The sequence below is a fragment of the Triturus cristatus genome, chromosome 1_1 (genome assembly GCF_964204655.1).
Source record: "Triturus cristatus chromosome 1_1, aTriCri1.1, whole genome shotgun sequence".
Taxonomy (NCBI): Eukaryota; Metazoa; Chordata; class Amphibia; order Caudata; family Salamandridae; genus Triturus; species Triturus cristatus.
Window position 1 is genome coordinate 776,548,414 of NC_140579.1, and position 26,161 is coordinate 776,574,574.

Sequence of the window (26,161 nt, forward strand, 5' to 3'; positions counted from 1 at the left end):
CTGATGTTTCAGGGTTTTGGGCAGTGGTATTCGGGCAGTGTAGGGGGGTCTTGCTGGAGGTGGTGTTTCAGGGTTTAGGGCAGTGGTGTTCGGGCAGTGTAGAGGGTCTTGCTGGGGCTGGTGTTTCAGGGTTTAGGGCAGTGCAGTGGTGTTCGGGCAGTGTAGGGTTCGTGTTTGGGCTGGTGTTTCATGGTTTAGGGCAGTGCAGTGGTGTTCGGGCAGTGTAACGGGTCTTGCTGGGACTGGTGTTTCAGGGTTTAGGGCAGTGCAGTGGTGTTCGGGCAGTGTAGGGAGTCGTGCTGGGGCTGGTTTTTCAGGGTTTTGGGCAGAGCAGTGGTGTTCGGGCAGTGTAGGGGGTCGACCTGGGCGTGGTGTTTCAGGGTTTAGGGCAGTAGTGTCCGGGCAGTGTAGGGGGTCTTGCTGGGGGTAGTGTTTTAGGGTGTAGGGCAGTTCAGTTGTGTTTGGGCAGTGTAGGGGGTCGTGCTGGGGTGGTGTTTCAGGGTTTAGGACAGTGCAATGGTGTTCGGGCAGTTTAGGGGGTCGTGCTGTAGGTGGTGTTTCAGGGTTTAGGGCAGTGCAGTGGTCTTTGGGCAGTGTAGGGGGTCGTGCTGGGGTAGTGTTTCAGATTTAAGGGCGGGGCAGTGGTGTTCGGGCAGTGTAGGGGGTCGTGCTGGGGGTGGAGTTTTCAGGGTTTAGGGCAGTGCAGTGGTGTTCGGGCAGTATAGGGGGTCATGCTGGCTGGTGTTTCAGGGTTTAGGGCAGTGCAGTGGTGTTCGGGCAGTGGAGGGGGTCGTGCTGGGGCTGGTGTTTCAGGGTTTAGGGCTGTGCAGTGCTGTTCGGGCAGTGTAGGGGGTTGTGCTGGGGCTGATGTTTCAGGGTTTTGGGCAGTGGTATTTGGGCAGTGTAGGGGGGTCTTGCTGGGGGTGGTGTTTCAGGGTTTAGGGCAGTGGTGTTCGGGCAGTGTAGGGGGTATTTCTGGGGCTGGTGTTTCAGGGTTTAGGGCAGTGCAGTGATGTTCGGGCAGTGTAGTGGGTCTTGCTGGGGGGTGGTGTTTCAGAGTTTAGGGCATTGCAGTGGTATTCGGGCAGTGTAGGGGGTCGTGACGGGGGTGGTGTTTCAGGGTTTAGGGCAGTGCAGTGGTGTTCGGGCAGTGTAGGGTGTCATGCTGGCTGGTGTTTCAGGGTTTAGGGCAGTGCAGTTGTGTTCGGGCAGTGTAGGGTTCGTGTTGGGGCTGGTGTTTCATGGTTTAGAGCAGTGCAGTGGTGTTCGGGCAGTGTAGGGGGTCGTGCTGGGGCTGATGTTTCAGGGTTTTGGGCAGAGCAGTTGTGTTCGGACAGTGTAGGGGGTCATGCTGGGGGTGGTGTTTCAGGGTTTAGGGCAGTGGTATTCGGGCAGTATAGGGGGTCTTGCTGGGGGTGGTGTTTCAGGGTTTAGGGCAGTGCAGTTGTGTTCGGGCAGTGTAGGGGGTTTTGCTAGGGGTGGTGTTTCAGGGTTTAGGGCAGTGCAGTGGTGTTAGGGCAGTGTAGGGGGTCTTGCTGGGGGTGGTGTTTCAGGGTTTTGGGCAGTGCAGTGGTGTTCGGGCAGTGTAGGGGGTCATGCGGGCTGGTGTTTCAGGGTTTAGGGCAGTGCAGTGGTGTTCGGGCAGTGTAGGGTGTTGTGCTGGGGCTGGTGTTTCAGGGTTTGGGCAGTGCAGTGGTGTTCTGGCAGTGTAGGGGGTCTTGCTGGGGCTGGTGTTTCAGGGTTTACAACAGTGCAGTGGTCTTCGGATAGTTTAGGGGGTCGTGCTGGGGCTGATGTTTCAGGGTTTAGGGCAGTGCAGTGGTGTTTGGGCAGTGTAGGGGGTCTTGCTGGAGGTGATGTTTCAGGGGTTAGGGCAGTGCAGTAGTGTTCGGGCAGTGTAGGGGGTCTTGCTGGGGGTAGTGTTTCAGGGTTTAGGGCAGTGCAGTGGTGTTCAGGAAGTGTAGGGGGTCGTGTTGGGGGTGGCATTTCAGGGTTTAGGGCAGTGGTGTTCGCTCAGTATAGAGGGTCGTGCTGGGGGGTGGTGTTTCAGGGTTTAGGGCAGTGCAGATGTGTTCGGGCAGTGTAGGGGGTCGTGCTGGGGCTAGTGTTTCAGGGTTTACGGCAGTGCAGTGGTGTTCGGGCAGTATAGGGGGTCGTGCTGGGGCTAGTGTTTCAGGGTTTAGGGCAGTGCAGTGGTGTTTGGGCAGTGTAGGGGGTCTTGCTGGTGTGTCAGGGTTTACGACAGTGCAGTGGTGTTCGGGCAGTGTAGGGGGTCGTGCTGGGGGTAGTGTTCCAGGGTGTAGGGCAGTGCAGTGGTGTTCGGGCAGTGTAGGGGGTCTTGCTGGTGCTTGTGTTTCAGGGTTTAGGGCAGTGCAGTGGTGTTTGGGCAGTGTAGGGGGTCTTGCTGGGGGTAGTGTTTCAGGGTGTAGGGCAGTGCAGTGGTGTTTGGGCAGTGTAGGGGGTCATGCTGGGGTGGTGTTTCAGGGTTTAGGACAGTGCAATGGTGTTCGGGCAGTATAGGGGGCTGTGCTGTAGGTGGTGTTTCAGGGTTTAGGGCAGTGCAATTGTGTTTGGGCAGTGTAGGGGGTCGTGCTGGGGGTAGTGTTTCAGGTTTAAGGGCAGTGCAGTGGTGTTCGGGCAGTGTAGGGTGTCATGCTGGCTGGTGTTTCAGGGTTTAGGGCAGTGCAGTTGTGTTCGGGCAGTGTAGGGTTCGTGTTGGGGCTGGTGTTTCATGGTTTAGGGCAGTGCAGTGGTGTTCGGGCAGTGTAAGGGGTCTTGCTGGGACTGGTGTTTCAGGGTTTAGGGCAGTGCAGTGGTGTTCGGGCAGTGTCAAGGGTCGTGCTGGGGCTGGTGTTTCAGGGTGTAGGGCAGTTCAGTTGTGTTTGGACAGTGTAGGTGGTCGTGCTGGGGTGGTGTTTCAGGGTTTAGGGCAGTGCAGTGATGTTTGGGCAGTGTAGTGGGTCTTGCTGGGGGGTGGTGTTTCAGAGTTTAGGGCATTTTAGTGGTGTTCGGGCAGTGTAGGGGGACGTGCCGGGGGTGGTGTTTCAGGGTATAGGGCAGTGCAGTGGTGTTCGGGCAGTATAGGGTGTCATGATGGGGGTGGTGTTTCAGGGTTTAGGGCAGTGGTATTCGGGCAGTATAGGGGGTCTTGCTGGGGGTGGTGTTTCAGGGTTTAGGGCAGTGCAGTTGTGTTCGGGCAGTGTAGGGGGTCTTGCTGGGGGTGGTGTTTCAGGGTTTAGGGCAGTGCAGTGGTGTTCGGGCAGTGTAGGGGGTTGTGCTGGGGCTGATGTTTCAGGGTTTCGGGCAGTGGTGTTCGGGCAGTGTAGAGGGTCTTGCTGGGGCTGGTGTTTCAGGATTTAGGGCAGTGCAGTGATGTTCGGGCAGTGTAGTGGGTCTTGCTGGGGGGTGGTGTTTCAGAGTTTAGGGCATTGCAGTGGTGTTCGGGCAGTGTAGGGGGTCGTGCCGGGGGTGGTGTTTCAGGGTTTAGGGCAGTGCAGTGGTGTTCGGGCAGTGTAGGGTGTCATGCTGGCTGGTGTTTCAGGGTTTAGGGCAGTGCAGTTGTGTTCGGGCAGTGTAGGGTTCGTGTTGGGGCTGGAGTTTCATGGTTTAGGGCAGTGCAGTGGTGTTCGGGCAGTGTAGGGGGTCGTGCTGGGGCTGATGTTTCAGGGTTTTGGGCAGAGCAGTGGTGTTCGGACAGTGTAGGGGGTCATACTGGGGGTGGTGTTTCAGGGTTTAGGGCAGTGGTATTTGGGCAGTATAGGGGGTCTTGCTGGGGGTGGTGTTTCAGGGTTTAGGGCAGTGCAGTTGTGTTCGGGCAGTGTAGGGGGTCTTGCTGGGGGTGGTGTTTCAGGGTTTAGGGCAGTGCAGTGGTGTTCGGGCAGTGTAGGGGGTCTTGCTGGGGGTGGTGTTTCAGGGTTTAGGGCAGTGCAGTGGTGTTCGGGCAGTGTAGGGGGTCAAGCGGGGCTGGTGTTTCAGGGTTTAGGGCAGTGCAGTGGTGTTCGGGCAGTGTAGGGTGTTGTGCTGGGGCTGGTGTTTCAGGGTTTGGGCAGTGCAGTGGTGTTCTGGCAGTGTAGGGGGTCTTGCTGGGGCTGGTGTTTCAGGGTTTACAACAGTGCAGTGGTCTTCGGATAGTTAAGGGGGTCGTGCTGGGGCTGATGTTTCAGGGTTTAGGGCAGTGCAGTGGTGTTTGGGCAGTGTAGGGGGTCTTGCTGGAGGTGATGTTTCAGGGGTTAGGGCAGTGCAGTAGTGTTCGGGCAGTGTAGGGGGTCTTGCTGGGGGTAGTGTTTCAGGGTTTAGGGCAGTGCAGTGGTGTTCGGGAAGTGTAGGGGGTCGTGTTGGGGGTGGCATTTCAGAGTTTAGGGCAGTGGTGTTCGCTCAGTATAGGGGGTCGTGCTGGGGGTTGGTGTTTCAGGGTTTAGGGCAGTGCAGATGTGTTCGGGCAGTGTAGGGGGTCGTGCTGGGGCTAGTGTTTCAGGGTTTAGGGCAGTGCAGTGGTGTTCGGGCAGTATAGGGGGTCGTGCTGGGGCTAGTGTTTCAGGGTTTAGGGCAGTGCAGTGGTGATCGGGCAGTGTAGGGGGTCTTGCTGGTGTGTCAGGGTTTACAACAGTGCAGTGGTGTTCGGGCAGTGTAGGGGGTCGTGCTTGGGGTAGTGTTCCAGGGTGTAGGGCAGTGCAGTGGTGTTCGGGCAGTGTAGGGGTCTTGCTGGGGCTTGTGTTTCAGGGTTTAGGGCAGTGCAGTGGTGTTCGGGCAGTGTAGGGGGTCTTGCTGGGGGTAGTGTTTCAGGGTGTAGGGCAGTGCTGTGGTGTTTGGGCAGTGTAGGGGGTCGTGCTGGGGTGGTGTTTCAGGATTTAGGACAGTGCAATGGTGTTCAGGCAGTATAGGGGGCTGTGCTGTAGGTGGTGTTTCAGGGTTTAGGGCAGTGCAATGGTGTTTGGGCAGTGTAGGGGGTCGTGCTGGGGGTAGTGTTTCAGGTTTAAAGGCGGGGCAGTGGTGTTCGGGCAGTGTAGGGGGTCGTGCGGGGGGTGGCATTTTCAGGGTTTAGGGCAGTGCAGTGGTGTTCGGGCAGTATAGGGGTCATGCTGGCTGGTGTTTCAGGGTTTAGGGCAGTGCAGTGGTGTTCGGGCAGTGGAGGGGGTTGTGCTGGGGCTGGTGTTTCAGGGTTTAGGGCTGTGCAGTGGTGTTCGGGCAGTGTAGGGGGTTGTGCTGGGGCTGATGTTTCAGGCTTTTGGGCAGTGGTATTCGGGCAGTGTAGGGGGGTCTTGCTGGGGGTGGTGTTTCAGGGTTTAGGGCAGTGGTGTTCGCGCAGTGTAGGGGTCTTGCTGGGGCTGGTGTTTCAGGGTTTAGGGCAGTGCAGTGGTGTTCGGGCAGTGTAGGGTGTCATGCTGGCTGGTGTTTCAGAGTTTAGGGCATTGCAGTGGTGTTCAGGCAGTGTAGGGGGTCGTGCTGGGGGTGGTGTTTCAGGGTTTAGGTCAGTGCAGTGGTGTTCGGGCATTGTAGGGTGTCATGCTGGCTGGTGTTTCAGGGTTTAGGGCAGTGCAGTGGTGTTCGGGCAGTGTAGGGTTCGTGTTGGGGCTGGTGTTTCATGGTTTAGGGCAGTGCAGTGGTGTTCTGGCAGTGCAGGGGGTCATGCCGGGGCTGATGTTTCAGGGTTTTGGGCAGAGCAGTGGTGTTCGGACAGTGTAGGGGGTCGTGCTGGGGGTGGTGTTTCAGGGTTTAGGGCAGTGCAGTGGTGTCCAGGAAGTGTAGGGGGTCTTGCAGGGGGTGGTGTTTCAGGGTTTAGGGCAGTGGTATTCGGGCAGTGTAGGGGGTCTTGCTTGGGGTGGTGTTTCAGGGTTTAGGGCAGTGCAGTTGTGTTCTGGCAGTGTAGGGGGTCTTGCTGGGGGTGGTGTTTCAGGGTTTAGGGCAGTGCAGTGGTGTTCGGGCAGTGTAGGGGGTCTTGCTGGGGGTGGTGTTTCAGGGTTTAGGGCAGTGCAGTGGTGTTTGGGCAGTGTAGGGGGTCATGTGGGGCTGGTGTTTCAGGGTTTAGGGCAGTGCAGTCGTGTTCGGGCAGTGTAGGGGGTCATGCTGGGGGTGGTGTTTTAGGGTTTAGGGTAATGCAGTGCTGTTCGGGTAGTATAGGGGGTCGTGCTGGGGTGATGTTTTAGGTTTTAGTGCAGTGGTGTTCGGGCAGTGTAGGGGGTCTTGCTGGGGGTGGTGTTTCAGGGTTTAGGGCAGTGGGGTCCGGGCAGTGTAGGGGGTCTTGCTAGGGGTGGTGTTTCAGGGTTTAGGGCAGTGGTGTTCGGGCAATGTAGGGGGTCTTGCTGGGGGTGGTGTTTCAGGGTTTAGGACAGTGCAGTGGTGTTCGGGCAGTGTAGGGGTTCTTGCTGGGGGTGGTGTTCCAGGGTTTAGGGCATTGCAGTGGTGTTCGGGCAGTGTAGGGGGCCATGCTGGGGGTGGAGTTTCAGTGTTTAGGGCAGTGCAGTGGTGTTCGGGCAGTGTAGGGGGTCATGCTGGGGGTGGTGTTTCAGGGTTTAGGGCAGTGCAGTAGTTTTCGGAGAGTGTAGGGGGTCAAGCAGTGGCTGGTGTTTCAGGGTTTAGGGCAGTGCAGTGGTGTTCGGGCATTGTAGGGGGTCGTGCGGGGGCTGGTGTTTCAGGGTTTAGGGCAGTACAGTGGTGTTTGGGCAGTGTAGGGGGTTGTGTAGGTGCTGGTGTTTCAGGGTTTAGGGCAGTGCAGTGGTGTTCGGGCAGTGTAGGGGGTCGTGCTGGGTCTGGTGTTTCAGGGTTTAGGGCAGTGCAGTGGTGTTCGGGCAGTGTAGGGGGTCGTGCGGGGGCTGGTGTTTCAGGGTTTAGGGCAGTGCAGTGGTGTTCAGGCAGTGTAGGGGGTCGTGCTGGGCCTAGTGTTTTACGGTTTAGGGCAGTGGAGTTCAGGCAGTGTAGGGAGTCGTGCTGGGGGTGATGTTTCAGGGTTTAGGGCAGTGGTATTCGGGCAGTGTAGGGGGTCTTGCTGGGGCTGGTGTTTCAGGGTTTAAATCAGTGCAGTGGTGTTCGGACAGTGCAGTGGGTCATGCAGGGGGTGGTGCTTCAGGGTTTTAGGGCAGTGCAGTGGTGTTCGGGCAGTGTAGGGTGTCGTGCTGGGACTGGTGTTTCAGGGTTTAGCGCAGTGCAGTGGTGTTCGGGCAGTGTAGGGGGTCATGCTGGGGCTTGTGTTTTAGGGTTTAGGGCTGTGCAGTGGTGTTCGGGCAGTGTAGGGGGTAGTGTTGGGGCTGGTGTTTAAGGGTTTACGACAGTGCAGTGGTGTTGGGACAATGTAGGGGGTCGTGCTGGGGCTGGTGTTTCAGGGTTTAGGGCAGTGCAGTGGTGTTCGGACAGTGTAGGGGGTCGTGCTGGGGCTGGTGTTTTAGGGTTTTGGGCAGTGCAGTGGTTTTCGGGCACAGTAGTGGATTGTGCTAGGGTTGGTGTTTCATGGTTTAGGGCAGAGCAGTGGTGTTCGGGCAGTGTAGGGGGTCATGCTGGAGTGGTGGTTCAGGGTTTAGGGCAGTGCAGTGGTGTTCGGGCAGTGTAGGGGGTCTTGCAGGGAGTGGTGTTTCAGGGTTTAGGGCAGTGGTATTCTGGCAGTGTAGGGGGTCATGCTGGGGGTGGTATTTCAGGGTTTAGGGCAGTGCAGTGGTTTTCGGGCAGTGTAGGGGGTCGTGCAGTGGCTGGTGTTTCAGGGTTTAGGGCAGTGCAGTGGTGTTCGGGCATTGTAGGGGGTCATGCGGGGGCTGGTGTTTCAGGGTTTTGGGCAGTACAGTGGTGTTTGGGCAGTGTAGGGGGTTGTGTAGGGGCTGGTGTTTCAGGGTTTAGGGCAGTGCAGTGGTGTTCGGGCAGTGTGGGGGGTCGTGCGGGGGATGGTGTTTCAGGGTTTAGGGCAGTGTAGTGGTGTTCAAGCAGTGTAGGGGGTCATGCTGGGGCTGGTGTTTCAGGGTTTAGGGCAGTGAAGTTGTGTTCAGGCAGTGTAGGGGGTCGTGCTGGGCCTAGTGTTTTACGGTTTAGGACAGTGCAGTGGAGTTCAGGCAGTGTAGGGAGTCGTGCTGGGGGTTTTGTTTCAGGGTTTAGGGCAGTGCAGTGGTGTTCGGGCAGTGTAGGGGGTCTTTCAGGGGGTGGTGTTTCAGAGTTTAGGGCAGATGTATTTGGGCAGTGTAGGGGGTCTTGCTGGGGCTGGTGTTTCAGGGTTTAGGGCAGTGGTGTTCGGGCAGTGTAGGGGGACTTCCTGGGGGTGGTGCTTCAGGGTTTTAGGGCATGCAGTGGTGTTCGGGCAGTGTAGGGGTTCTTGCTGGAGGTGGTGTTTTAGGGTTTAGGGCATTGCAGTGGTGTTTGGGCAGTGTAGGGGGTCATGCTGGGGGTGGAGTTTCAGTCTTTAGGACTGTGCAGTGGTGTTCGGGCAGTGTAGGGGGTCGTGCTGGGGGTGATGTTTCAGGGTTTAGGGCAGTGGTATTCGGGCAGTGTAGGGGGTCTTGCTGGGGCTGGTGTTTCAGGGTTTAAATCAGTGCAGTGGTGTTCGGACAGTGCAGTGGGTCATGCAGGGGGTGGTGCTTCAGGGTTTTAGGGCAGTGCAGTGGTGTTCGGGCAGTGTAGGGTGTCGTGCTGGGACTGGTGTTTCAGGGTTTAGCGCAGTGCAGTGGTGTTCGGGCAGTGTAGGGGGTCATGCTGGGGCTTGTGTTTTAGGGTTTAGGGCTGTGCAGTGGTGTTCGGGCAGTGTAGGGGGTAGTGTTGGGGCTGGTGTTTAAGGGTTTACGACAGTGCAGTGGTGTTGGGACAATGTAGGGGGTCGTGCTGGGGCTGGTGTTTCAGGGTTTAGGGCAGTGCAGTGGTGTTCGGACAGTGTAGGGGGTCGTGCTGGGGCTGGTGTTTTAGGGTTTTGGGCAGTGCAGTGGTTTTCGGGCACAGTAGTGGATTGTGCTAGGGTTGGTGTTTCATGGTTTAGGGCAGAGCAGTGGTGTTCGGGCAGTGTAGGGGGTCATGCTGGGGTGGTGGTTCAGGGTTTAGGGCAGTGCAGTGGTGTTCGGGCAGTGTAGGGGGTCTTGCAGGGAGTGGTGTTTCAGGGTTTAGGGCAGTGGTATTCTGGCAGTGTAGGGGGTCATGCTGGGGGTGGTATTTCAGGGTTTAGGGCAGTGCAGTGGTTTTCGGGCAGTGTAGGGGGTCGTGCAGTGGCTGGTGTTTCAGGGTTTAGGGCAGTGCAGTGGTGTTCGGGCATTGTAGGGGGTCATGCGGGGGCTGGTGTTTCAGGGTTTTGGGCAGTACAGTGGTGTTTGGGCAGTGTAGGGGGTTGTGTAGGGGCTGGTGTTTCAGGGTTTAGGGCAGTGCAGTGGTGTTCGGGCAGTGTAGGGGGTCGTGCGGGGGATGGTGTTTCAGGGTTTAGGGCAGTGTAGTGGTGTTCAAGCAGTGTAGGGGGTCATGCTGGGGCTGGTGTTTCAGGGTTTAGGGCAGTGAAGTTGTGTTCAGGCAGTGTAGGGGGTCGTGCTGGGCCTAGTGTTTTACGGTTTAGGACAGTGCAGTGGAGTTCAGGCAGTGTAGGGAGTCGTGCTGGGGGTTTTGTTTCAGGGTTTAGGGCAGTGCAGTGGTGTTCGGGCAGTGTAGGGGGTCTTGCAGGGGGTGGTGTTTCAGAGTTTAGGGCAGATGTATTTGGGCAGTGTAGGGGGTCTTGCTGGGGCTGGTGTTTCAGGGTTTAGGGCAGTGGTGTTCGGGCAGTGTAGGGGGACTTCCTGGGGGTGGTGCTTCAGGGTTTTAGGGCATGCAGTGGTGTTCGGGCAGTGTAGGGGTTCTTGCTGGAGGTGGTGTTTTAGGGTTTAGGGCATTGCAGTGGTGTTTGGGCAGTGTAGGGGGTCATGCTGGGGGTGGAGTTTCAGTCTTTAGGACTGTGCAGTGGTGTTCGGGCAGTGTAGGGGGTCGTGCAGGGGTGGTGTTTCAAGGTTTAGGGCAGTGCAGTGGTGATTGGGCAGTGTAGGGGATAGTGCGGGGGCTGGTGTTTCAGGGTTTAGGGCAGTACAGTGGTGTTTGAGTAGTGTAGGGGGTCTCATGGGGTGTTGGACTTCGGCCTTCTGGCAAGTTCACCCCTAAAACGTTTTGCATTATCCTAGCCTTTTTCCTGTGTTGTACTAGTGGTTTTAGGCCTCTAAGCGCTTTTACACTGTGTCCCAGTGGAAAGCACATGCGCTCTGTGTATGGTTTGGTGAGACTGACCTCCCCTCCCATAGGAATGCATGGGGGATCTGAGTGACCTTGTTAAGTCCTGATGTGAGAGGAGTGCAGGGTCGAGTTTGGTATGTACGAACTCGTGAGATTAAATGCTGTGTGATGATGTGTGCAGCGTACTGTGGCTAGTGTAGAAGTGCCACTTCTAGACGCTGGCATAAATGTGAAGTGACTGTCAGGCTTGTGATTGGCTGGTGTGTCTGGCTCCAGGAGTCAGGATGGGTCTGCCCCGGTGGTGAGTGGAGAGAGCCGCATGTTGATGGCAGGGAGGAGTACACCTGGGACCTGAATAGGGCTGGGCTTTCCACACACAATGCTGGCTCCACCCCCTGTGGTGCGTCTAATGTCCCTGGCCTGTCCTGTGAATAGGGAGAGGGGCTGAGCAAAACAAAGTGCTCAAGAACCAGTTGCATCTGGTTCGCCCCTTCCCTGCACCTTGAGACAAAGGGAAATGGTGTAAAAAAGAAGGGGCTGTGACCCCAGAAAAATGTTCTGCTCTTGGATCCTGACAGAGGGGGCTTGCTGCTAGTGGGGCCCAGGAGGGACCGCCATGGGGGCTGCCTCCCTGCTGGAGGGCTCTGTGTGCTGGCCCCTGGGCCCTACATTGCCCCCTTGATGCCTCCAGGACTTTTAGGACGATTTGCTTTATTCTCCTTGCCCCAGGACTTTGGCTTCATCTAGCGCCTGGAAGCGCTATCCTTTAATTACCCAGCTGAGGAGGAGCGTGGGCGGCGCAGCGCGATGCTGGTCGCCTTGTTGGAGGGAGTCCCCACTGGAGGGATTCCCCCGTGATGCTGGTCTCGCAGGTGCCCACCCCGCATTTATCGTTATTTCGTGGGTGCCCACCCCACATGGTCGCTTATTACTTATTCTGAGTGGCGGGAGCCCACCCCGCTCATTGATCATAATGAATTTAGAGGGACCCTACCCCTCATTGAGGAGATCGCTGCCGCCGCGAACCGCGGCCCGCCTGGTTGTGGGCGGGGCCTGCGAATGGAAGCGGAAGAGGCTGGCGCGACGTGATGACGCGGGGCTCCCATGTTGGAGGGAGAGCCCCGCGGTGGCGGCCGAAGTACGGAGGAGACCCGGGAGTGGCACCAGGCGAAAAGAAGGCAGCCAGGATGCGGCGCGAGTGAAGCAGGGCTCCCGCGAATGGTGAGAGCCCTGCTGTGCCCACCTAATCCGAGAAGGCGGCCCAGAAGACGAGGAATGCATACCGGGGCTCCCGTGAGATGAGGGAAGCCCCGCGTATGCTGAGAGAAGAGCCGCCCGGGTGAAGAGGAGAGCCCAGGGGAGACCATGTGCATCCTGGTGAGTGGAGGCTGGGGTGGGAGCGGATCTTGTGCTCTCCGTGAGTAGTGTTAGTGCTGGGTCCAGTTAGGGCTAAGCAGGGGACATGGCCACATTCTGCAACTGCTCCCCCATACCCGAGTAGTGCCAGTGACTTGTGGGGGAATGTGTCGGTTCTGAGCCTGCGGGCTCCAACGATGGGTATAATTATTTTCTAGAGGGCCCAGAGGGGCCCATGCTTTTCTCCGTGCGGTGGCACAGAGTCTGAGCTGTCCCGCCAGGAGAGCAGGCCTCTCCAACGTCGCTGAAATTATGCTTAATAGAAGGTCCAGAGGGGCCCAGGCTTTTCCCCGTGTGGAGGCACATTGAGTCCAGAGGCACAGTGGTGCCCGCGTTTTTGGCTGATCCCAGCTGCCCTGCGAGAGCGCAGGCGGCTGCAACGTTCTTTGCGCAGTGATTGGAGAGAGTCCCTGAGAGGGACAGAAGTGGCACAGTGGTGCCAGGCCTTTACCAATATTTCCAGCTGCCCAGCAAGTAGTGGGTAGCTGCAACGTTTAGGTCTGCGCAAAAGTGCGCACCCTTGACTTGCGCTGCATAGGCAGAGTGCCCTGACTTTTGGGACACAGGGCATTTTTGCCCCTCTTTGGGATGGCCAGTTGGCCAGGGGGGATCGTTAGTTTTGTATGGCGCCAGGCCCTAAATGTGATTTATGATTAGGATGTTAGTGTCTAATGCGTTTAGACTTCTAATGTGATATTGGTGCTAGGAAATGTAATTCATGTAGTATGTTTTACGCACCCTGTGTTATACCTCTAAATATGGTCTTACGATTATGAGGTTGTTTTACCTGTTTAGGTTGAGGTTAGGGAGATTATATTTCCCTGTGTGATGTATGCCCCTAGTGTAGTTATACTTAGGAGGTTAGGTCTAATGCGTTAGACTAATGAGAAATTGCATAATGTGTTTATGCCCCTGTGATGTATACAGGATAGGTTTGATACCTGATTCTATTGTGATAATGCTGAGGTCATTATTGCGCCAGTAGTTACTGGTTGTGCTCTACAGTTATAATTTGTGTTCCAGTTGGTATATGTTCTACATTTACAATTGGTGATTTGCGCTAATTCTGACAGTGGTCCATGTGGCCCTGTCTTGTGTAAATAGTCCCCTGTAAAATTCTGCCCAGTGCCTGTTGGCACAGTGTAAATTATGTGATTATCATCTAATGTGTATATCGTAATACAAAGGATATTTTTTTATATATAACCTTGTGTGGAGTTCCTTTTGTGGTGGGCCTATTTATTTATTTATTTAAGGAGCTTATAAAGCGCACGGCTACCTCCAACGGGGGTGTCCCGGCGCTGTAGACTACATATATAGAAAAAGGAGGAGTTTAAAGTTTAGAGAACAGCCAGGTTTTTAATTTTTTACGAAAAAGAGTCTCAGAGGAAATGAACCTCAGATCAAGGGGTAAGGTGTTCCAGAGCTTAGCAGTCGTGACTGTGAATGCTCTACCACCCATTCTAGATCGGCGGAAGCGGGGAACAGTAAGAAGGCGTAGAGAATTGGATCTCAAAGATCTGACAGATTGAGAGAGAACAAGTCTCTTTCTCAAGTAATCCGGGCCAGACCCATTAAGGGCCCGGAAAGCAATAATCAGCATCTTGAACTGAATGCGAAGAGAGATGGGAAGCCAGTGAAACTTCTTACGGTAGGCCGCAATCGACTGCCGGTATGAAATGTTGCCAATCAGCCTAGCCGCAGCGTTCTGAACGATCTGAAGGCGTTCAATTAGATACAAGGGGGCACCGGCATAAAGACTATTAGCATAGTCCAAGTGAGATGTAATCAACGCGTGAATGACTGTTCTACGGGCCTCCAAAGGCAGATAAGGAAAGATCTTTCTGATCATACGCAGTTTTCCGAAACAGGCTGCGGTGACCTTATTAATCTGAGCTCTACAAGAAAGAGCGTTATCAAATTGAAAGCCCAGATTACAAGCAGATTGGACAGGGATGGGAGGGGGGTTAAGCTCAGTTGGCCACCAAAGAATAGCAGGAGGGATAGTATTCTGATTATAAAATAGGACCTCCGTCTTGTCAGTGTTAAGTCGAAGATGATTGGAAGTCATCCAAGAACAAATATTGCTAAGACAATGGCGGAAACTGACAAAGCTGGAATCCGAGTGATCTCTAAAAGAGAACATAAGCTGTGTATCATCAGCGTACGAGACCACACGGATCCCCCAAGACTCTACCACCTCAGCCAGGGGGGCAAGATAGACATTAAAAAATAAAGGGCTAAGAGCGGAGCCCTGAGGCACACCGCATTGGAGGGGTTTACCCTCAGATTCGAAGGGTTTAAGAATAACCTTCTGGGTTCGACCAGTAAGAAAGGAGGCAATCCAAGATAAGGCGGAGCCGCCCAACCCAATCTGTCTCAGACGATCAAGTAAGATAGCGTGAGACACCATATCAAAAGCTGCAGATAGGTCGAGTAAGACCAGCATGGCCTCCTCGCCCCCATCTACAGACTCCCGAATCGTCTCGGAGACCTCCAACAAGGCAGTCTCAGTGCTAAAGCCGGTTCTAAATCCGGACTGTGAGTCATGAAGCAATGAGTTGGTTTCTAGATAATCTGCTAATTGTAACTGCACAGCCTTCTCCAGAACTTTCGCTGGTTTAGGAAGCAGGGAGATGGGGCGATAGTTACAAAATTGCGCTGGGTCCGCGTCAACTTTCTTCAAGATGGGGACTAACAGGGCCTCCTTCCAAGCAGTTGGAAACTGGCCCGAGCCCAGAGACATGTTCCAAATAGAAAGCAGAGGTTTAACCAATAATGGGGCTAAATTACCCATGATTTTGGCAGGAACCAGATCTAGGGGAGAACCAGACTTACACTGAGTGAGCAGGGTAAGTGCAGACTCAGTGGAGAGCTCTTTAAAAGCCATCAAGGACGGACTTACCGAGTCTCTGGGACAAAAACTAATGGGAGTCAGCGCAGTAGGAAAAGAAGTAGAGATCTTATCAATCTTATCTTGGAAAAATGCTGACAGCCCATTACATAAAGCCTGGTTAGAGGAGTTTTGGGGCACCAAGGCAGTGGGATTAACAAAGTCCTTTACAATCTTAAACAAAGTTTTAGACAAGTTATCAGAGTTCTTAATTTGTGTAGCAAAAAACTCTCTCATTGTAGATTTTTTTAGTTTTGAATTTTTTTTTAAAGCAGACTTATAAATAAATTTAGCCTCAGGATTATAGGAGAGTCGCCATTTGCGTTCTAGCTTTTTACAATGACTCTTTTCCTCACGTAGAGCCGAAGAGAACCACGGGGCAGAAGGACGAGATCTAGCAGAAGTAATAGGCAGTATGGGAGCGACAGCATCAATAGCACTCAATAAAGCAGAGTTGAACTGAGTCACACTAGCGTCAACATCATTAGACAGGGCAGCAGAAGGAGAAGATGGAAAAAATGGAAAAAATTGATCCAAAGCAGAGCAGGTGATTTTATGCCACTTTCTCCCAAATTCTCTGGCCGGCGCCACTGGATCCGGTGCCGAGGGAAGAATGAGGTCAAAAGGGATAAAATGATGGTCGGACCAGGTAAGAGGAAGGGAGGGATGAACAATGATAGCAGGATGGTTGGAGAAAATCAGATCAAGAGTATGGCCAGCTACATGCGTCGGGCCAGTGACTAGTTGGGTCAGATTTAAACCCAGTAAGGTATCTAACAGTTGAGTAGCCTGGGGACAGGAGGGGTTATCAACGTGTAAATTAAAATCACCGAGCACCAGAAAGTACGGATGTTTGAGAGAGAGATCCGCTATCTGATGAGTCAGTGAAATAAGGGAGAGGGCAGAGGCATTGGGGGGATTATACACTAAAATCCCAGCCGAAAGAACAGCTGTTGAATCTGAAATGGTGAAGTATAAGGCTTCAATCAGTCCAGTGTTCGTGAGTTTGCGGATCGTCAAATGAAGATGGGATTTAAGTATAATAGCAAGACCTCCTCCAGCTTTGCCACTCTCTCGATTAATGCCCATTAGGAGATACCCAGAGGGGACAGCTAAATGAATATCGGGTTTAGAGGTGTCTTTTAACCAGGACTCAGTGAGAAACAGGATGTCCCAAGCATGGGTCTCCAGGGAAGTCCAGATCTCACTAGCATGGCGGGGGAGAGAGCGGCAGTTGACCAAACCCGCCCTCAAAGTCAGGGAATGAGAGGGGCGTTTTTGCGGATAGGAGAGAGGGCGAGCGCGTCTGCTCACAGGGGGGAGAACCAATTCACAATGGGGGCAGGAAAAAGAGTGTCCCATCAGCTTACCCGGGTAGCAGGGGTAGATCGGCATACACGTATTCACACGCATCTGTAATAGCTAGTGCCTAGGGTGTTGTTGCTGTGTGCGCGAGCAAACGCTTTACACATTGCCTCCGGGATAAGCCTGACTGCTCGTGCCAAGCTACCAAGGGGGTGAGCAGGGGTTATCTTTGGCGTGTAACTCCCCAGCCCTGACTTAGAGTGGTGGTTCTGCCTGGCTTTGGCGCAAGCCCTAGCCAACCAGAGATCCCATTTGTAACATGGGGGCTGGTGTTTCAGGGTTTAGGGCAGTGCAGTGGTGTTCGGTCAGTGTAGGGGGTCGTGCTGGGGCTGGTGTTTCAGGGTTTAGGGCAGTGCAGTGGTGTTCGGGCAGTGTACGAGGTCGCGCGGGGACAGGTGTTTCAGGGTTTAGGGCAGTGCAGTGGTGTTCAGGCAGTGTAGCTGGTCATGCTGGGGCTGGTGTTTCAGGGTTTAGGGCAGTGCAGTTGTGTTCGGGCAGTGAAGGGGGTGATGCTGGGGGTGGTGTTTCAGGGTTTAGGGTAGTGCAGTGGTGTTCAGGCAGTGTAGGGAGTCGTGCTGGGGGTGGTGTTTCAGGGTTTAGGGCAGTGCAGTGGTGTTCGGGCAGTATAGGGGGTCTTGCAAGGGGTGGTGTTTCAGGGTTTAGGGCAGTGGTATTCGGGCAGTGTAGGGGGTCTTGCTGGGGGTGGTGTTTCAGGGTTTAGGGCAGTGGTATTCGGGCAGTCTAGGGGGTCTTCCTGGGGGTGGTGCTTCAGGGTTTAGGGCAGTGCACTGGTGTTCGGGCAGTGTAGGGGGTCTTGCTGGGGATGCTGTTTCAGGGTTTAGGTCATTGCAGTGGTATTGGGCAGTGTAGGGAGTCGTGCTGACGGTGGTGTTTCAGGGTCTAGGGCAGTGCAGTGGTGTTTGGGTAGTGTAGGGGGTCGTGCGGGGGCTGGTATTTCAGGGTTTAGGGCAGTGCAGAGGTGTTCGGGCAGTGTAAGGGGTCATGCTGGGACTGTTGTTTCAGGGTTTAGGGCAGTGCAGTGGTGTTCGGGCAGTGTAGGGGGTAGTGCTGGGGCTTGAGTTTTAGGGTTTAGGGCAGTGCAGTGGTTTTCGGGCAGTGTAGGGGGTTGTGCTGGGGCTGGTGTTTCAGGGTTTACGACAGTGCAGTGGTGTTTGGACAGTGTAGGGGGTCGTTCTGGGGCTGGTGTTTCAGGGTTTAGGGCAGTGCAGTGGTGTTTGGGCAGTGTAGGGGGTCGTGCTGGGGCTGGTGTTTCAGTGTTTAGGGCAAGGCAGTGGTGTTCGGGCAGTGTAGGGGATCGAGCTGGGGGTGGTGTTTCAGCATTTAGGGCAGTGCAGTGGTATTCGGGTAGTGTAGGTGGTCGTGCAGGGTTGTGGTTTTTCAGGGTTTAGGGCAGTGCAGTGGTGTTCGGGCAGTGAATGGGGTCATGCTGGGGGTGGTGTTTGAGGGCTTAGGGCAGTGCAGTGGTGTTCGGGCAGTGAAGGGGGTCATGCGGGTGTGGTGTTTCAGGGTTTAGGGCAGTGCAGTGGTGTTGCGGCAGTGTGAGGAGTCATGTTTGGGCTGGTGTTTTAGGGTTTTGGGCAGTGCAGTGGTGTGTGAGCAGTGTAAGGGTTGGAGCTGGGGCTGGTGTTGTAGGCTTTAGGGCAGTGCAGTGGTGTTCAGGCTGTGTAGGGGGTCGTGCTGGGGCTTGTGTTTTAAGGTTTAGGGTAGTGCCGTGGTGTTCGGGCAGTGTAGGGGGTCGTGCTGGGGGTGGTGTTTTAGGATTTAGGGCAGTGGTGTTCGGGCAGTGTAGGAGGTTTTGCTGGGGTGGTGATTCAGGGTTTAGGGCTGTGCAGTGGTGTTCGGGCAGTGTAGGGGGACGTGCAGGGGGGTGGTGTTTCAGGGTTTTGGATAGTGCAGTGGTGTTCGGGCAGTGTAAGGGGTCATGCTGGGGGTGGTGTTTCAGGGTTTAGGGCAGTGCAGTGGTGTTCGGCCAGTGTAGGGGGTTGTGGTGGGTGTGGTGTATCAGGGTTTAGGGCAGTGCAGTGGTGTTCAGGCAGTGTGAGGGGTCGTGCTCGGTCTGATGTTTTAGGGCTTAGGGCAGTGCAGTGGTGTATGGGCAGTGTAGGGGTCATGCTGGGGGAGGTGTTTTAGAGTTTACTGTAGTGCAGTGTTGTTCAGGCACTGTAGGGGGTCGTGCTGGGGTGGTGTTTTAGGGTTTAGGGTAGTGCATTGGTGTTCAGGTAGTGTAGGCGTCGTGCTGGGGCTGATGTTTTAGGGTTTAAGGCAGTGCAGTGGTTTTCAGGCAGTGTAGGGGGTCGTGCTGGGGGTAGTGTTTTAGGTTTTAGGGCAGTGCAGTGGTGTTCAGGCAGTGTAGTGGGTCTTGCTAGGGGTGGTGTTTCAGGGTTTAGGGCAGTGGTGTTCGGGCAGTGTAGGGGGTCATGCTGGGGTTGGTGTTTCAGGGTTTAGGGCAGTGCAGTGGTGTTTGGGCAGTGTAGTGGGTCGTGCTGGGTCTGGTGTTTCAGGGTTTAGGGCAGTGCAGTGGTGTTTGGGCAGTGTAGTGGGTGTATGCTGGTGCTGGGTTTTCAATGTTTAGGGCAGTGCAGTGGAGTTCAGGCAGTGTAGGAGGTTTTGATGGGGGTGGTGTTTCAGGGTTTAGGGCAGTGCAGTGGTGTTCGGGCAGTGTAGAGGTCGTGCTGGGGCTGGTGGTTTAGGGTTTAGGGAAGTGCCGTGGTGTTCGGGCAGTGTAGGGGGTCGTGCTGGGGGTGGTGTTTTAGGGTTTAGGGTAGTGCATTAGTGTTCAGGTAGTGTAGGGGTCGTGCTGGGGCTGATGTTTTAGGGTTTAAGGCAGTGCAGTGGTGTTCGGGCAGTGTAGGGGGTCGTGCTGGGGGTGGTGTTTTAGGGTTTAGGGCAGTGGTGTTCAGGCAGTGTAGGAGATTTTGATGGGGGTGGTGTTTCAGGGTTTAGGGCAGTGCAGTGGTGTTCGGGCAGTGTAGAGGTCGTGCTGGGGCTGGTGTTTTAGGGTAGTGCCGTGGTGTTCGGGCAGTGTAGGGGGTCATGCTCGGGGTGGTGTTTTAGGGTTTAGGGCAGTGGAGTTCGGGCATTGTAGGAGGTTTTGCTGGGGGTGGTGTTTCAGGGTTTAGGGCTGTGCAGTGGTGTTCGGGCAGTGTAGGGGGACGTGCAGGGGGTGGTGTTTCAGGGTTTTGGATAGTGCAGTGGTGTTCGGGCAGTGTAGGGGGTCATGCTGGGGGTGGTGTTTCAGGGTTTAGGGCAGTGCAGTGGTGTTCTGGCAGTGTAGGGGGTTGTGCTGGGTATGGTGTTTCAGGATTTAGGGCAGTGCAGTGGTGTTCGGGCAGTGTGAGGGGTCGTGTTCGGGCTGGTGTTTCAGGATTTAGGGCAGTGCAGTGGTGTTCGGGCAGTGTAGGGGGTCATGCTGTGGGTGGTGTTTTTGGGTTTACGGTAGTGCAGTGGTGTTCAGGAACTGTAGGGGGTCGTGCTGGGGTGGTGTTTTAGGGTTTAGGGTAGTGCATTGGTGTTCAGGTAGTGTAGGGGACGTGGTGGGGCTGATGTTTTAGGGTTTAAGGCAGTGCAGTGGTGTTCGGGCAGTGTAGGGGGTCATGCTGGGTGTAGTGTTTTAGGGTTTAGGGCAGTGCAGTGGTGTTTGGGCAGTGTAGTGTATCGTGCTGGGGCTGGTGTTTCAGGGTTTAGGGCAGTGCAGTGGTGTTTGGGAAGTGTAGTGGGTCGTGCTGGGGCTGGTTTTTATGGGGTTTAGGGCAGTGCAGTGGTGTTCAGGCAGTGTAGGGGGTCATGCAGGGGCTAGTGTTTCAGGGTTTAGGGCAGTACAGTGGTGATCGGTCAGTGTAGGGGGACATGCTGGGGTGGTGTTTTAGGGTTTTGGGCAGTGCAGTGGTGTTTGGGCAGAGTAGTGGGTTGTGCTGGGGGTGGTGTTTCAGGGTTTAGGGCAGTGGTGTTCGGTCAGTGTAGGGGGTCTTGCTGGGGGTGGTGTATCAGGGTTTAGGGCATTGCAGTGTTATTCGGGCAGTGTAGAGGTCATGCTGGGGGTGGTGTTTCAGGGTTTAGGGCAGTGCAGTGGCATTTGGGTAGTGTAGGGGGTCATGCAGGGGTGTGGTGTTTCAGGGTTTAGGGCAGTGCAGTGGTGTTCGGGCAGTGAAAGGGTTCGTGCTGGGGTGGAGTTTCAGGATTTCGGGCAGTGCAGTGGTGTTCGGGCAGTGAAGGGGGTCATGCAGGTGTGGTGTTTCAGGGTTTAGGGCAGTGCAGTGGTGTCCTGGCAGTGTGAGGAGTTGTGCACGGTCTGGTGTTTTAGGGTTTAGGGCAGTGCAGTGGTGTTGGGGCTTTGTAGGGGGACATGCTGGGGCTGGTGTTTTAGGGTATAGGGTAGTGCAGTGTTGTTTGGGCAGTGATAGGGGTCGTGCTGGGGGTGGTGTTTTAGAGTTTAGGGCAGAGGTGTTCGGGCAGTGTAGGGGGTTTTGCTGGGCGTAGTGTTTCAGGATTTAGGACAGTGCAGTGGTGTTCAGACAGTGTAGTGGGTCTTGCTAGGGGTGGTGTTTCAGGGTTTAGGGCAGTGGTGTTCGGGCAGTGTAGTGGGTCGTGCTGGGTCTGGTGTTTCAGAGTTTAGGTCAGTGCAGTGGTGTTTGGGCAGTGTAGTGGGTCATGCTGGTGCTGGTTTTTCAATGTTTAGGGCAGTGCAGTGGAGTTCAGGCAGTGTAGGGGGTCATGCTGGGGTGGTGTTTTAGGGTTTAGGGTAGTGCATTAGTGTTCAGGTAGTGTAGGGGTCGTGCTGGGGCTGATGTTTTAGGGTTTAAGGCAGTGCAGTGGTGTTCGGGCAGTGTAGGGGGTCGTGCTGGGGGTGGTGTTTTAGGGTTTAGGGCAGTGGTGTTCAGGCAGTGTAGGAGGTTTTGATGGGGGTGGTGTTTCAGTGTTTAGGGCAGTGCAGTGGTGTTCGGGCAGTGTAGAGGTCGTGCTGGGGCTGGTGTTTTAGGGTAGTGCCGTGGTGTTCGGGCAGCGTAGGGGGTCATGCTCGGGGTGGTGTTTTAGGGTTTAGGGCAGTGGAGTTCGGGCATTGTAGGAGGTTTTGCTGGGGGTGGTGTTTCAGGGTTTAGGGCCGTGCAGTGGTGTTCGGGCAGTGTAGGGGGACGTGCAGGGGGTGGTGTTTCAGGGTTTTGGATAGTGCAGTGGTGTTCGGGCAGTGTAGGGGGTCATGCTGGGGGTGGTGTTTCAGGGTTTAGGGCAGTGCAGTGGTGTTCTGGCAGTGTAGGGGGTTGTGCTGGGTATGGTGTTTCAGGGCAGTGCAGTGGTGTTTGGGCAGTGTGAGGGGTCGTGCTTGGTCTGGTGTTTTAGGGCTTAGGGCAGTGCAGTGGTGTTCGGGCAGTATAGGGGGTCATGCTGTGGGTGGTGTTTTCGGGTTTACGGTAGTGCAGTGGTGTTCAGGAACAGTAGGGGGTCGTGCTGGGGTGGTGTTTTAGGGTTAAGGGTAGTGCATTGGTGTTCAGGCAGTGTAGGGATCGCGGTGGGGCAGATGTTTTAGGGTTTAAGGCAGTGCAGTGGTGTTCGGGCAGTGTAGGGGGTCATGCTGGGGGTAGTGTTTTAGGGTTTAGGGCAGTGCAGTGGTGTTCAGGCAGTGTAGTGGGTCTTGCTAGGGGTGGTGTTTCAGGGTTTAGGGCAGTGGTGTTCGGGCAGTGTAGGGGGTCATGCTGGGGCTGGTGTTTCAGGGTTTAGGGCAGTGCAGTGGTGTCCTGGCAGTGTGAGGAGTTGTGCACGGTCTGGTGTTTTAGGGTTTAGGGCAGTGCAGTGATGTTCGAGCAGTGTAGGGGGTCGTGCTGGGGCTGGTGTTTTAGCGCTTAGGGCAGTGCAGTGGTGTTGGGGCTTTGTAGTGGGACATGCTGGGGCTGGTGTTTTAGGGTATAGGGTAGTGCAGTGTTGTTCGGGCAGTGATAGGGGGTCGTGCTGGGGGTGGTGTTTTAGAGTTTAGGGCAGAGGTGTTCGGGCAGTGTAGGGGGTTTTGCTGGGGGTTGTGTTTCAGGGTTTAGGGCAGTGCAGTGGTGTTCAGGCAGTGTAGTGGGTCTTGCTAGGGGTGGTGTTTCAGGGTTTAGGGCAGTGGTGTTCGGGCAGTGTAGTGGGTCGTGCTGGGTCTGGTGTTTCAGGGTTTAGGGCAGTCCAGTGGTGTTTGGGCAGTGTAGTGGGTCATGCTGGTGCTGGTTTTTCAATGTTTAGGGCAGTGCAGTGGAGTTCAGGCAGTGTAGGGGGTCATGCTGGGGTGGTGTTTTAGGGTTTAGGGTAGTGCATTCGTGTTCAGGTAGTGTAGGGGTCGTGCTGGGGCTGATGTTTTAGGGTTTAAGGCAGTGCAGTGGTGTTCGGGCAGTGTAGGGGGTCGTGCTGGGGGTGGTGTTTTAGGGTTTAGGGCAGTGGTGTTCAGGCAGTGTAGGAGGTTTTGATGGGGATGGTGTTTCAGGGTTTAGGGCAGTGCAGTGGTGTTCGGGCAGTGTAGAGGTCGTGCTGAGGCTGGTGTTTTAGGGTTTAGGGTAGTGCCGTGGTGTTCGGGCAGTGTAGGGGGTCATGCTCGGGGTGGTGTTTTAGGGTTTAGGGCAGTGGAGTTCGGGCATTGTAGGAGGTTTTGCTGGGGGTGGTGTTTCAGGGTTTAGGGCCAAGCAGTGGTGTTCGGGCAGTATAGGGGGACGTGCAGGGGGTGGTGTTTTAGGGTATAGGGTAGTGCAGTGTTGTTCGGGCAGTGATAGGGGGTCGTGCTGGGGGTGGTGTTTTAGAGTTTAGGGCAGAGGTGTTCGGGCAGTGTAGGGGGTTTTGCTGGGGGTACTGTTTCAGGGTTTAGGGCAGTGCAGTGGTGTTCAGGCAGTGTAGGGGTTCTTGCTGGGGGTGGTGTTTCAGGGTTTAGGGCAGTGCAGTGGTGTTCCGACAGTGTAGGGGGTCGTGCTGGGGGTGGTGTTTCAGAGTTTAGGGCAGTGCAGTGGTGTTCAGGCAGTGTAGGGGGTTGTGTAGGGGCTGGTGTTTCAGGGCTTAGGGCAGTGCAGTGGTGTTCGGGCAGTGTCAGGGGTCGTGCTGGGGCTGGTGTTTCAGGGTTTAGGGCAGGGCTTAGGGCAGTGCACTGGTGTTCGGGCAGTGTCAGGGGTCATGTTGGGTCTGGTGTTTCAGGGTTTAGGGCAGTGCAGTCGTGTTCGGGCAGTATAGGGGGTCGTGCTTGGGCTAGTGTTTCAGGGTTTTGGGCCGTGCAGTGGTGTTCGGGCAGTTTAGGGGGACATGCTGTGGTGGTGTTTTAGGGTTTTGGGCAGTGCAGTGGTTTTCGGGCACAGTAGTGGGCTGTGCTGGGGGTGGTCTTTCAGGGTTTAGGGCAGAGCAGTGGTGTTCGGGCAGTGTAGGGGGTCGTGCTGGGGGTGGTGGCTCAGGGTTTAGGGCAGTGCAGTGGTGTTCGGGCAGTGTAGGGGGCCTTGCAGGGGGTGGTGTTTCAATGTTTAGGGCAGTGGTATTTGGGCAGTGTAGGGGGTCTTGCTGGGGGTGGTGGTTCAGGGTTTAGGGCAGTGGTGTTCGGGCAGTGTAGGGGGTCTTGCTGGGGGTTGTGTTTCAGGGTTTAGGGCAGTGCAGTGGTGTTCGGGCAGTGTAGAGGGTCGTGCTGGGTGTGGTGTTTTAGGGTTTAGGGCAGTGCAGTGGTGTTTTGGCAGTGTAGCGGATCATGCTGGGTGTGGTTTTTCGGGGTTTAGGGCAGTGCAGTGGTGTTCGGGCAGTGTGAGGGGTCGTGCTCGGGCTGGTGTTTTAGGGCTTAGGGCAGTGCAGTGGTGTTCGGGCAGTGTAGGGGGTCATGCTGTGGGTGGTGTTTTCGGGTTTATGGTCATACAGTGGTGGTCAGGAACAGTAGGGGGTCGTGCTGGGGTGGTGTTTTAGGGTTTAGGGTAGTGCATTGGTGTTCAGGCAGTGTAGGGGTCGCGGTGGAGCAGACGTTTTAGGGTTTAAGGCAGTGCAGTGGTGTTCGGGCAGTGTAGTGGTCGTGCTGGGTGTAGTGTTTTAGGGTTTAGGGCAGTGCAGTGGTGTTCTGGCAGTGTAGTGGGTCTTGCTAGGGGTGGTGTTTCTGGGTTTAGGGCAGTGGTGTTCGGGCAGTGTAGGGGGTCGTGCTGGGGCTGGTGTTTCAGGGTTTAGGGCAGTGCAGTGGTGTTTGGGCAGTGTAGTGTATCGTGCTGGGGCTGGTGTTTCAGGGTTTAGGGCAGTGCAGTGGTGTTTGGGCAGTGTAGTGGGTCGTACTGGGGCTGGTTTTTACGGGGTTTAGGGCAGTGCAGTGGTGTTCAGGCAGTGTAGGGGGTCATGCAGTGGCTAGTGTTTCAGGGTTTAGGGCAGTACAGTGGTGATCGGTCAGTGTAGGGGGACATGCTGGGGCGGTGTTTTAGAGTTTTGGGCAGTGCAGTGGTGTTCGGGCAGAGTAGTGGGTTGTGCTGGGGTGGTGTTTCAGGGTTTAGGGCAGTGGTGTTCGGGCAGTGTAGAGGTCATGCTGGGGGTGGTGTTTCATGGTTTAGGGCAGTGCAGTGGTATTTGGGTAGTGTAGGGGGTCGTGCAGGGGTGTGGTGTTTCAGGGTTTAGGGCAGTGCAGTGGTGTTCGGGCAGTGAAAGGGTTCGTGCTGGGGTGGTGTTTCAGGATTTAGGGCAGTGCAGTTGTGTTCGGGCAGTGTAGGGGGTCTTGGTGGGTGTAGTGTTTTAGGGTTTAGGGCAGTGCAGTGGTGTTCGGGCAGTGTAGTGGGTCTTGCTAGGGGTGGTGTTTCAGGGTTTAGGGCAGTGGTGTTCGGGCAGTGTAGGGGGTCGTGCTGGGGCTGGTGTTTCAGGGTTTAGGGCAGTGCAGTGGTGTTTGGGCAGTGTAGTGTATCGTGCTGGGGCTGATGTTTCAGGGTTTAGGGCAGTACAGTGGTGATCGGTCAGTGTAGGGGGACATGCTGGGGCGGTGTTTTAGGGTTTTGGGCAGTGCAGTGGTGTTCGGGCAGAGTAGTGGGTTGTGCTGGGGGTGGTGTTTCAGGGTTTAGGGCAGTGGTGTTCGGGCAGTGTAGGGGGTCATGCTGCGGGAGGTGTTTTAGGGTTTAGGGTAGTGCAGTGGTGTTCGGGTAGTATAGGCGGTCGTGCTGGGGCTGGTGTATCAGGGTTTAGGGCATTGCAGTGTTATCTGGGTAGTGTAGAGGTCATGCTGGGGGTGGTGTTTCAGGGTTTAGGGCAGTGCAGTGGTATTTGGGTAGTGTAGGGGGTCATGCAGGGGTGTGGTGTTTCAGGGTTTAGGGCAGTGCAGTGGTGTTCGGGCAGTGAAAGGGTTCGTGCTGGGGTGGTGTTTCAGGATTTAGGGCAGCGCAGTGGTGTCCTGGCAGTGTGAGGAGTTGTGCACGGTCTGGTGTTTTAGGGTTTAGGGCAGTGCAGTGATGTTCGAGCAGTGTAGGGGGTCGTGCTGGGGCTGGTGTTTTAGCGCTTAGGGCAGTGCAGTGGTGTTGGGGCTTTGTAGTGGGACATGCTGGGGCTGGTGTTTTAGGGTATAGGGTAGTGCAGTGTTGTTCGGGCAGTGATAGGGGGTCGTGCTGGGGGTGGTGTTTTAGAGTTTAGGGCAGAGGTGTTCGGGCAGTGTAGGGGGTTTTGCTGGGGGTTGTGTTTCAGGGTTTAGGGCAGTGCAGTGGTGTTCAGGCAGTGTAGTGGGTCTTGCTAGGGGTGGTGTTTCAGGGTTTAGGGCAGTGGTGTTCGGGCAGTGTAGTGGGTCGTGCTGGGTCTGGTGTTTCAGGGTTTAGGGCAGTGCAGTGGTGTTTGGGCAGTGTAGTGGGTCATGCTGGTGCTGGTTTTTCAATGTTTAGGGCAGTGCAGTGGAGTTCAGGCAGTGTAGGGGGTCATGCTGGGGTGGTGTTTTAGGGTTTAGGGTAGTGCATTCATGTTCAGGTAGTGTAGGGGTCGTGCTGGGGCTGATGTTTTAGGGTTTAAGGCAGTGCAGTGGTGCTCGGGCAGTGTAGGGGGTCGTGCTGGGGGTGGTGTTTTAGGGTTTAGGGCAGTGGTGTTCAGGCAGTGTAGGAGGTTTTGATGGGGATGGTGTTTCAGGGTTTAGGGCAGTGCAGTGGTGTTCGGGCAGTGTAGAGGTCGTGCTGAGGCTGGTGTTTTAGGGTTTAGGGTAGTGCCGTGGTGTTCGGGCAGTGTAGGGGGTCATGCTCGGGGTGGTGTTTTAGGGTTTAGGGTAGTGGAGTTCGGGCATTGTAGGAGGTTTTGCTGGGGGTGGTGTTTCAGGGTTTAGGGCCGAGCAGTGGTGTTCGGGCAGTATAGGGGGACGTGCAGGGGGTGGTGTTTTAGGGTATAGGGTAGTGCAGTGTTGTTCGGGCA